Consider the following 11,146-nt stretch of genomic DNA (forward strand, 5'->3'; position numbering starts at 1 on the left):
AGCAAGTCAGCGAATGGGCTTCCGAGTTAAATCCCGATAACTTCAAGTTTTATTTACAATTGGCCAAAACTTTGAAGACTACATCACGTAAAAATTACACGGGGTGCCTTATTTGGTCGCCTTTATTTAGCCTATACCTATTTTTAATTTTTTTTTTAACTTTTACCCACTTTTTAAACAACTTTAACCCCCTTTCTCCTCCTTCTTCTCCTCCTCAAAGTTATATCCGCCCTCAACCTCTTTCTGAAGTCCGTGACTAAAAGTCCTTGCTTGATTGAATGGTGGCAATAGATATTCTGTTAAATGACGAAGCTACAGATCCTATTTGATAATGCATGGAATTAGCAGCAACATATTGGTTTATGTAAATTGTTAAAAAGTTTCTTGCTTTATCAAATATCGATTAACAGTTCCTTTGGATGGTTTAGTTGTTGAACTAATCATCTAAATAATTGGTCCGATTAGAGAATTATAAGATGAGGTATCCTTGCTACTGAATGCTTTATGTGACAGTAAAGCAGCTATTTTCATATTTTCGTGACAGTATCATTATGAAGGGAAGAAGACTCTAGAGCTGAAGTTCACCAGTTACAAACAAAAACTTCAGCTCTAGAGGTGAAGTTCGCCAGTTACAAACAAAAACTTCAACTCTAGAGCTAAAGTTCACCAGTTACGAAACAAAAACTTCAGCTCTAGAGCTGAAGTTAGCCAGTTACAAAAACAAAAACTTCAGCTCTAGAGCTGAAGTTCGCCAGTTACAAAAAAAAACTTCAGCTCTAGAGCTGAAGTTCGCCAGTAAGAAAAACAAAAACTTCAGCTCAGGAGCTGAAGTTCGCCAGTTACAAAACAAAAACTTCAGCTCTAGAGCTGAAGTTCGCTAGTTACAAAAATAAAAACTTCAGCAATAACAAATAAAAACTTTAGCACACTTGTTACTTCAGTCCCGTTTACTAGAATGCTGAAGTTTTGCATGATTGACTTTGCTACTTCAACCCCGTATGTTGAAGTTACGCGAAAAGTGGGTACGCTTGTAATTCTTTTTGCAAAGGGGGCACAAGTTAAAATGTGACCCAAAAAGCGGGTATAGATGCAAATGCCCCCTACATCATTAGTCACAATGTGGCCCAAAATATGGGCCATCATGGGGATGGGTGTGCCTGACTTCTGGCCTCTTGTTTGGGCTCATCCCAAACAATTAACAAGCCCAGAATTCATATAGAAAATCTAGCTATTGCTCATGTAAAAATTGCATAATAGGGCGCCCCTTTTAATCTGTAGCCGTTTTGTTTTTCTGTTTGCACCCGTACCCTTTTTTGTTAAAAGCCTTTTAAAAAGACTATTTTGCTCTTCTTTATTAAAAGACTACTTTATCTCCAAGTATACGCTAGTCCTCTACGTAGGTGGAAGGGGGGTCAGGAAAGAGATAGAAGAAACGATGCAAGATTTTACGGTAAGTAAGGTAAAGGTGAATAACGTACAAGATACTCAAAGGCAGAATATGTGAATAGTCCATACTTCAGATAAAAGGTTAGAAGTGCTGAGATTCAATATCCAGGAATGATAGCGGCATCGTTAGTAGCATACCTTCCAACCTATGGTCTAGGTATCGAAAAGCTTGACTAAGAGAGTAAAGAAGAATTAGAGACGATGCAATGTCTCGCTTGATGTTCCAAATGACATAAGGAAATCTATGATGCATGCAAGTTGAAAGGTTGCAAGTAATATAAATAGAGATGTGTAGGTCAAAAGTTATTGTATGGTGAAGCGACAAGGTTCTAGAAGACAGGAGCAAGGATAAGAATATGCGAATGGGAAAGTAACAAAATGGATAAGTCCTTAGAATTAAGCCCATAAAAACAATAAGAGCATATGATTTCTCTATGTTATACAAAGCTTAGTGTAGCCTGAATGAACTCAAAGAAGTCAAAGACAAATGGCATTTAGAAAGAATGAAATACTGACCCAGTAATAAAATGAGTGTATAGTTGTCACAGATAAAGGATGAAGTTTGGGCCTTCGTTTGAATAATGATTTGAAAAAAGTAGAAGAAGAGGAGGAGAAAAAGATTTCGTGGACGACACGAAATTAAGATACCCTATAAGGTGAATCACATTGAGACACTATGAAATACGATTATGGGAATCACTTCAAATATTCCTCGATGCAACTTAAGCCCTAGTGGCAATGTATTACATAAGAAGTTTCAAGTTATCGATGGAAGATTATAGATAAACATTGAGGTGAATAGACAATGGATGGATAAAAGTTACAAAGTACGAGATGAAATTAGACAATCATTCCTAAGATGAACAGTAATGAGGAAGTATTAAAGGACTTAGACTTATACATATATGATAAGCAGTGAAAGAGTAACCTAGAGTTTGGTCGTCGACCTCAGTATACATATATGGTATACTATGACCCAGCTGGATGCAGTAAAGTCATACGGATGACCTCTGTCTCTCTCTCTCGTTATTCGCGTTTTTTGATTTGTTCTTCGCTGAAATCAAACGGTTTCATCGTTGTTTTTGATTTTTCAATTTCTAGTCGTCGTTGTTATTGTTCCCCAATAACATTACGATTTAATCACAGGTACATTGCATTAACTTTCTGGGTTTTATTTTAGTATTAATTTTTAAGATTTAATTTCTGGTTTTGGTTTTGATAGTCATGTATTTATGATAAAATAGTTTTTTAGGGTTTAGTTTGTTAAGTGCATTAGTCTTACTTTTACGACTATGCTTTTAGGTTTTTTGAATGTATGTTTGTGTTGTTGATGAAAATTCTATAAATTCTTCAGTGATTAGACGTCAAAATTTTTAAAAATTTTGAGAGTTAAATAGATGATACTATTAAAGTGTAAAGTTTATAATAGTTCAATGATACCTTAGATAGGAGCTGAAGTTTTGTTTCATGTTTTGCATTTTTTTGTTATATTTTTTATGAACTTCAGCATTATTTTTGGATTTGAATTTGTGTTTTGTTTTTTGTAAAATCTACAACATGTTTTTTGTTGAATGTTTTATTTTGTAACTGGTGAACTTCAGCTTTAGGAGCTGAAGTTTTTATTTTTGTAACTGGTGAACTTCAGCTCTAGAGCTGAAGCTTTTGTTTTGTAACTGGCAAGTTTTTGTTTTTGTAATTGGTGAACTTCAGCTCTAAAGCTGAAGTTTTTGTTTTGTAATTGTCGAATTTCAGCTCTAAAGCTGAAGTTTTTGTTTTGTAACTGTGGACCTTTAGCCTTCTTAGAGTTGAAGTTTTAACTGATCTTTTTGATAATGTCATGATGTTATTTTTTGTATCTTTTACTTTTTTTTGAACAGATGGCACCTAAAGCACCTAAAGATCCTAATGCAGCTAAAGCATGCAAAGCAGCTAATGCACCTAAAGCACCTAAACAACCTATAACTAGGGTTGTGCACGGATCGGATCGGATCATATTTAGCATATCTCAGATTCAATTTCGGATTTCGGATTCTACAAAATGCAATCCGAATCCGATCCGATCCGAATTATATCGGATTGGATCGGATTTTAAAATTTGGATTGATCGGATTTCGGATTGTATTATTATGCCTCGAAGTTAAACTAATATGTAAATTTTCTTTGTGAAAAGAAGCAAATACATTAAGAAAATTTATGTTTATGCAATTATGAGAGTATTATAGTGCCTATAGCTAAATCTAGCAATTGTAAAGGTAATAACTTGGAGGTTAATGTAAAGGAAGTACTGACTATCTGAAATTAAAGTGTAGTATTTATACATTCCCTAATAATTTCGGATCGGATCGGATTGAAATATACCAATCTGAATCCGATCCTAAATCCGAAATTTTAAAAAACACAATCCAAAATCCGATCCAATCCAAAATCCAAAATCCAAGATTCGAAATTGAATGGATCAGTTTGGATTTCAGATATCCGATCCGAATGAACAACCCTACCTATAATACCCCTAGGTCCTTATGTCCCTGCTCCTCCACCTACAAGACCAGGGCAAAGATATTTTGAGTTTCGAGATTGGTTTAACTGTAAGGGTTACTAGAAGGGGAACCATGATTTAAAGAGTTTAATTGCAAGTTTCTTGACTACTACACAATGGGATAAGCTTAATAATGGTGCATTTCGATACATTATGGCTATGGAGAATTTCAAAATGCAGCATGAAGTTGGTTTATTATTTGTGTCTTTCTCAAATATTCACATATGATCGAGACTCCATTAATTTCAAGATTTTTGGCCATGATGTTTCCTTCACCCTTGAAAACTTTCACATTATGTGCGATTTGCGGATCACAACACATAATGCTGAAAAACAATTAATCAAGAGAGCAATATTTTGAAGCGCTATTTTGGTAAGTCCAAGGGTGTGACCTTGAAAGATATTCGAGATTTTATGACTCGAAATGAAATTCCAAAGAATGCTGCGAATCACAGTAACGTATGCGAGAGTGATGATGATGTTGTGAAGCTTATGAAAATTCTTATTGTAGAGTCTATTTTGTTTGGGAAAAAGAGTGAGTCATCTATGCTGGAGGAGTATGCAGCTATTGTTGAAGATGATAAGGTTTGTGCAAAATATCACTGGGGTAATGTGGCTTATGAGAAGCTCATTTCCTCACTGAAATATGCATTGGACAAGCAGAACAAATTTCGTTCAACAGAGTATAAACTTGGTGGATTTCCATATCTGTTATGTGCTTGGTTCTATGAGCGCTTCCCAGATATTCAGGAGAAGTATATAAGAGAGGATGAGTACCTTGATACCCCTTAGGTTCCCAGGATGTTACGTTATGTATGTGTGGGAGAGCCTAAATATATAGAACTTTTTGATTTCTTCAGTAGTCATGATGTAAGTTAATTTTTTTTGTCTTTGTGTTTATATGTTCACGTATTAGTTTCCCCCCCTCATAATATACTTTTTTGTATTAAACAGAATTATCGCAACTTTAGGGTATTGGATATAATTCCTACAGAAGAGGAATTGAGTTCAATGCCTTTAATTAGACAATTACTATGCAGTCGGATTCGTTCAAAGGTACTTAATGTGGTTCCTTCAACTGGTGAATCACCACGTAGCGTGAGTCGATCAAAAGAACCAAATCGAACTCCTATTATTGGTGAATCACCACGTAGTCTAAGTCGATCAAAAGAAGCGAATCGAACTCCTATTATTGGCGAATTACCACGTAGTCGAAGTCGATCAAAAGAAGCGAATCGAACTCCTTTATTGGCGAATCATCTCGTAACCAGAGTCGTTCTAATCGTTCTACAATGGAGTTTGATGAGAATGAATTACTCGAAACAATATGTTCTGCAAGTATTGATTTGAAGTTTTTTGGTTTTGTTTTTGTAAAAGTAAAACATGTTTTTGAGCTGAAGTTTTCTTTTATATCTGAATTTTTGTTGTGTGTCTATACTAGAGGGTAACGATGGAGGTTCAAAGGCATGCTGAAAAAGAAAGAAACACGATCGTGAAAGAAGTTTTTGATAAGTTTAAATAGGATGAGCGATCTGCTATTGTGGATGCAATTTTTGGAAAAGTGAAGGTAAGCTAATTTATAGAGAAGCCTTTTTATTTCTGCTAATGTTATTCAAATTAATCATTGTTAGAATTTTTTTTTCTAGGAATATTTCAATAAGAAGTTTGAAGAGCTGTTTAATATTATCGACAAATCAAATGGAATGGACGATAGCAATTTTGATTTGAGTAACCATAAACAATATGATAGGATAAACGACTGTTACGAAAACCTATCAGATATTAATGTTGTTGATGATGCATCGCATAAAGTCGCAGATGTAAATGCTACACGCGAGGAAGCGGCTTTTGAAGGTGATCAACATGTTCAAGAACAAGTTGAAGAGGAACGTTCCAGTGTTGATAGATTGAGAAGAGATGGAAATGATGAAGAACAGTTATCAACTGAGAATGTTGGAAGCAAGCAAGGTGCAGATAATCAAGTTGTTTGTCACGATCCCAAACGACACCCGGTCATCATGGCACCTCTCGTGAAGACAAGCTAGCCGACACAATTCCGAAATTCATTTTTTTTACAATTTCAATAAGTCAATTTAAATCAGTTTTAAGACATAAATCCCAAAATTTAGCGAAATAGAACAAGTGCGGAAATAGATACAACCTGACATCAGGGTATCACAAGTCACGAGCATCTACTAAGGCCTAAATACATAAAAAAATCCGAAAATGTACTAAATACAGTCTAATGAGATTAAAAGGGATAAAAGTAGTGCTGCGAACGTCGGGAAACTACGTTGCTAAACTCCGATGACACTGCCTCTAAGCAACCAACACCCGCTATCAAGTTCAAAAATACCTGAATCTGTACACAAGGTGCATGGAGTAATGTGAGCACTCTGACTCAGTGAGTAATAATAATAAATGAAAACTGAGCAATAAGAAATCACGTAAGGCATATAAACAGGCTATAAAGATGCAGTATAAAGCCATTAAAAACAATGAAACCGTGAAAACATGTAACGTCATCTTAATTCAATTTAAGCTTCTTTAAAAATGCCCTTTTTAACAGTTAAGCAAGCAAATGACAGGAAACTAGAAAAGATAAACACATAAAGAACCGCCCCTCGGGAAAACACATGGAACAATACCAGTCCCTCGGGCTATATCTCATATCACAATAGGTACCCGCACTCACTAGGGGTGTGCAGACTCCTAGAGGGGCCCCTTACGGCCCAAGCGTAATATCAATCCATCTCGTGGCATCATTAATGGGCTCTCGGCCTCATATCAACAAGCCATCTCATGGCTTACAATCTCAGGCCCTCGACCTAATCATAATCAGTGTATCACTGTTGCGGGGTGCAGCCTGACTCAAAATTATCCTCATAACACAGGCCCTCGGCCTCACTCAATTAGAATCTCATAAGCCATTCGGGCAACAGTAAAACATGATGCTCATCCCAAAATATTATTTAAAATATCATTTAATGTGCTAAAACAGAGTAAACATGGCTGAGTTATAAAAACAGTAGAATATAGCATGACTAAGTACAAGTTTAAAGTCAAAACAGTGAGGAAATATCAGCAAAAATCCCATAAGGGTCCAAATAGTTGGCACTAGGCCCAAATATGGCATTCAGCCCAAAACATGATGATAGCAAATAGTTTTTAATCAAATACGTGGTAGAACTGTCATTCGGGATGGACTAAGTCACAATCCCCAACGGTGCATGACCCCACGCTCATCATCTAGCGTGTGTGTCACCTCAATATAGCACAACGATGTGTAATCCAAGGTTTCATACCCTCAGGACAGCATTTACAATCATTACTCACCTCGATCCGGTCCAAAATCTAGCCTGCGATGCCTTTGCTCCTCGAATCGGCCTCAACTCACGTCGAATCTATCCAAATCAGAATCACGACGTCAAAATATGCTAAGGGAATGAAGCCCATGCAAAAATAATCAATTTACAACATCAATTCCGAAATTGCTCAAACTCGGCCCCGGGCCCACCCCTCGGAACCCGACAAAAATCACATCAATAGAACCTTCATCCTCCCATGAGTCTATACATATCAAGAACATCAAAATCGGACCTCAAAGGCCCCTCAAATCCCCACTCAAAGGTCTCTTACTCTCATGCCCTATTACCCATTTTGCACTGATATTTCCCAAAAATTTACCACTAATTAGGCCTTTAATCACATATAAACGAGTTATGAAGTCAAAAATCTTACCTCCACGAGATTATCCTTTGGTTTCCTCTTCAATTAGCTCTCCAAAGCCTTCTCCCGAATGAAATATGGTGAAAACCCACTCAAAATCGCGAAGGGAACCATTTTATACTTTCTGACCCATGCATTTTTGCACCTGCGGACCTTTTGCCGCTTCTGCGGCTAATCCATCGCATCTGCGATTTTTCACTAAAATGACCATACCCACATCTGCGGTTAAAAACTCGCACTTGCGCTACCGCAGGTGCACCCACTTTAACGCTTCTGCGGTTCCTGAAGGACTTCTACTTGGTCGCATCTGTGTCTCCCTTTTTGCTTCTGCGAGACCACACTTGCGGTCACCTAGCCGCAGGTGCGGTTATGACAACAATGGAACATCTTCAGCAGCCAAAACCAACTCCCAAACTTTCTGTCAACCATCCGAAATCACCTCAAGACCCCCAGGTCCTCAACCAAAAGCATAAACACTTCATATACCACTACTCAAACCTGTACCAATCTTCAAAACACCTCAAACAACATCGAATCAACCAAATCACATCGAAATCAAACCTAAGATTCCAAAATCTTCCGATCAAAAAGTCAACCAAACCACATCCGAATGACCTAAAATTTTGCACACACATCCTAAATGACACAGCGGACCTACTGCAAATTCTAGAATTCCATTCCGACCACTATCAATCGGAAAACGCCAAAATCCAAATTTTGCCAATTCAAGCCTAAATCTACTCCGGACCGCCAAAACACATTCCTATCATGCTCCTAAGTCCCAAAGCACCTAACGGAGCTAAGCAAATCATAAAAATTCCAATCTAAGATCATATACCAACAAGTCAAATCTTGGTCAAACCTTTCTAATTTTAAACTTCAAACTGAGGACTGTTCTTCCAAATTCATTCTGATTACCCTGAAAAACTCAAAACCAATGATTCCCATGAGTCATAATACATCACACGGGGCTAGTCATGCCCGAGAACTGGCGAGCAGAGTGGAAAAGCTCAAAACGACCGGTCGGGTCGTTACATCCTCCCTCACTTAAACATACATTCGTCCTCGAACAAGCCTAGAGTTGTTCCAAAAACCATCAAATCATTGTGTAACCTTACCATGCACATACCCGGGGTGATCCCACGTCACCCTATCTCATATAGGTCTGATAACACAATGTAACTGAAATTTCACAATCCAACATAACCCATAAACCTTAGAACCATATTTCCACTTCTGAAATCATCCACAAGATTAGAATCTCACATCTATACTCTGAATAAGCCCGAACAAACGGTAGTAACCCATACCTGCAACCTCAGGTATTACATGATATACCACACATAATTCAAACACTTGTAGCGATAACTTCTAATCACAGCAGCTGCACACAACAACCGAATACCGATGGTAAACGTCTTATTAACTAAAGTCTCATTCTAACAATTTCATATACTGCCAATGATAAATGAAACACATAGAATGTCATAACCATTCCTCGGATCAACCATTCGTGAAGCCACTTCTCTTTCGGCAAGAACCATAGCAAATTTCTGAGCCAAACCTCAATATTATCCTTCCAACATGCTGAAATCGAATTCGCTTGTACCCATTATAGATCCCAACGAGCTCACCTAATACAACACAACCACTCTAGTGACATGACACATCAATATAAACTAAAGCCATAACTCTTGCAATCCGTGCACCAATAAACAATAATCTGAACATACTCAAATCATGAAAATGACTCGAATGAAAGAGCTGTACCGCAAGCTCACCAGTACCACCACAACACAATGCTGAGGACCCATCACATGTTGTAGAAATAGAACACACAAATCTAACCCAAAAGGTCATACCTTTAGATAACTTCGCTGCAATGCTCGACCCTATCCAAACACTGGTCCACTTGGCACACCTCCAGTCGACAACTACACACAATTTGATGTCTAGAACCAAATCAAATCATCATAACCATGGTGAAGCAAATACATAACACCACACAAACCCAAAATGACATAACCGATACGTCATCCACCGAGCAATACCCAATACTCTTCCTGCTCAACTTCCACTATGAAACCCCAATGGAACCGCACCATGTGTGCCTATAACCAATAAATCATAGCGCCTCACAACACAGAAAAGTAACTCATAAATCAACTCAGAACACTAATAGCTCAACAACAACCGAGTCAACACATCCCTCACCCATAGCAACTCGAAATTGACAAAGCCGTTTTGATGCAGAACACACATCCATATAGGTATACTATGAACCCCTCATTAAGGAGTTCCTGAAGCTTCTCCTTCAACTCCTCTAACTCCGCTAGTGCCATATGATACGGTGCCCAACACCAAATCAATACCGAAATCAACAACCCTGTCTAGCAATAGCCCGACAGCAGGAAACACATCCGAAAAAGCCCCTCATCACTAGAACTGAACCAATAGTAGGAGTCTCTGCACTGACATCCATCACGAAGGCCAAATAAGAAAGATAACCTTTCCCAACCATCCGCTGGGTCTTCAAAAATGACACCACCCTACCGGGAACATAATCCATCGAACCTCGCCACTCAATCCATGGCATCCTCGGTATAGCCAACATCGCCGCCTAATCGCAATAGTCCAGAAAAATATGACATGAAGACAACCAGTCGATACCTAATATTACATCAAAATCTAACATACCAAGTAGCAAAAGATCCACTTGGGTCTCCAAACCCCGATAGTCACTATACAGTGCCAATACACGTGACCCACAACCACAACATAATCTGTACATGAGAACTCCCAGTCTTCAACTCCATATAGCACATGAATCTCTATATCCGATCCAAATTCCGCTGTCCGAATATACAACATACCTCAAACACCCAATCATTCCATGATAGGTACTTTTATAATTCTTCTATGCCACCAGGCAAACTCGAATATCAACAGTCGATCCAACAAGAGAGTGCCACAATACTAATGAAGTATCATCAACTCAAACACTTTCCCTTTTTCTGAAAATGCATACTCTCATCAAGCCATACAAGTTAGTAATATCATTTCCCTAATCATCTGAAGATCATTTCCCTAATCATTTGAAGATCATTTTCCTAATCATCTGAAGATCATTTCCCTAATCATCTAAACTGACCATGCTGCCTAAGGATTTATGATCTTCCTTCTAGAACTGAACCATGACCTCACACCTGCAAATCTCGATGCTACGCAACATATCACACATACCATATCATCCTAGGATACACATGAGAACTTCATACCCCTTTCGGGCCACAAGAAGCTACATACTCAACTAGCCAAGTACTTTCCATTGACCCCATCTAGAACAAAGTCACCACAAATCCTATGCTCTTCATGCCAGTAGAAAATATACACCTCCAAACCGTTGTAGAAATCTGAATATCATTTGCGCAAAAC

The sequence above is a fragment of the Nicotiana tabacum genome, chromosome 5 (genome assembly GCF_000715075.1).
Source record: "Nicotiana tabacum cultivar K326 chromosome 5, ASM71507v2, whole genome shotgun sequence".
Classification (NCBI taxonomy): Eukaryota; Viridiplantae; Streptophyta; class Magnoliopsida; order Solanales; family Solanaceae; genus Nicotiana; species Nicotiana tabacum.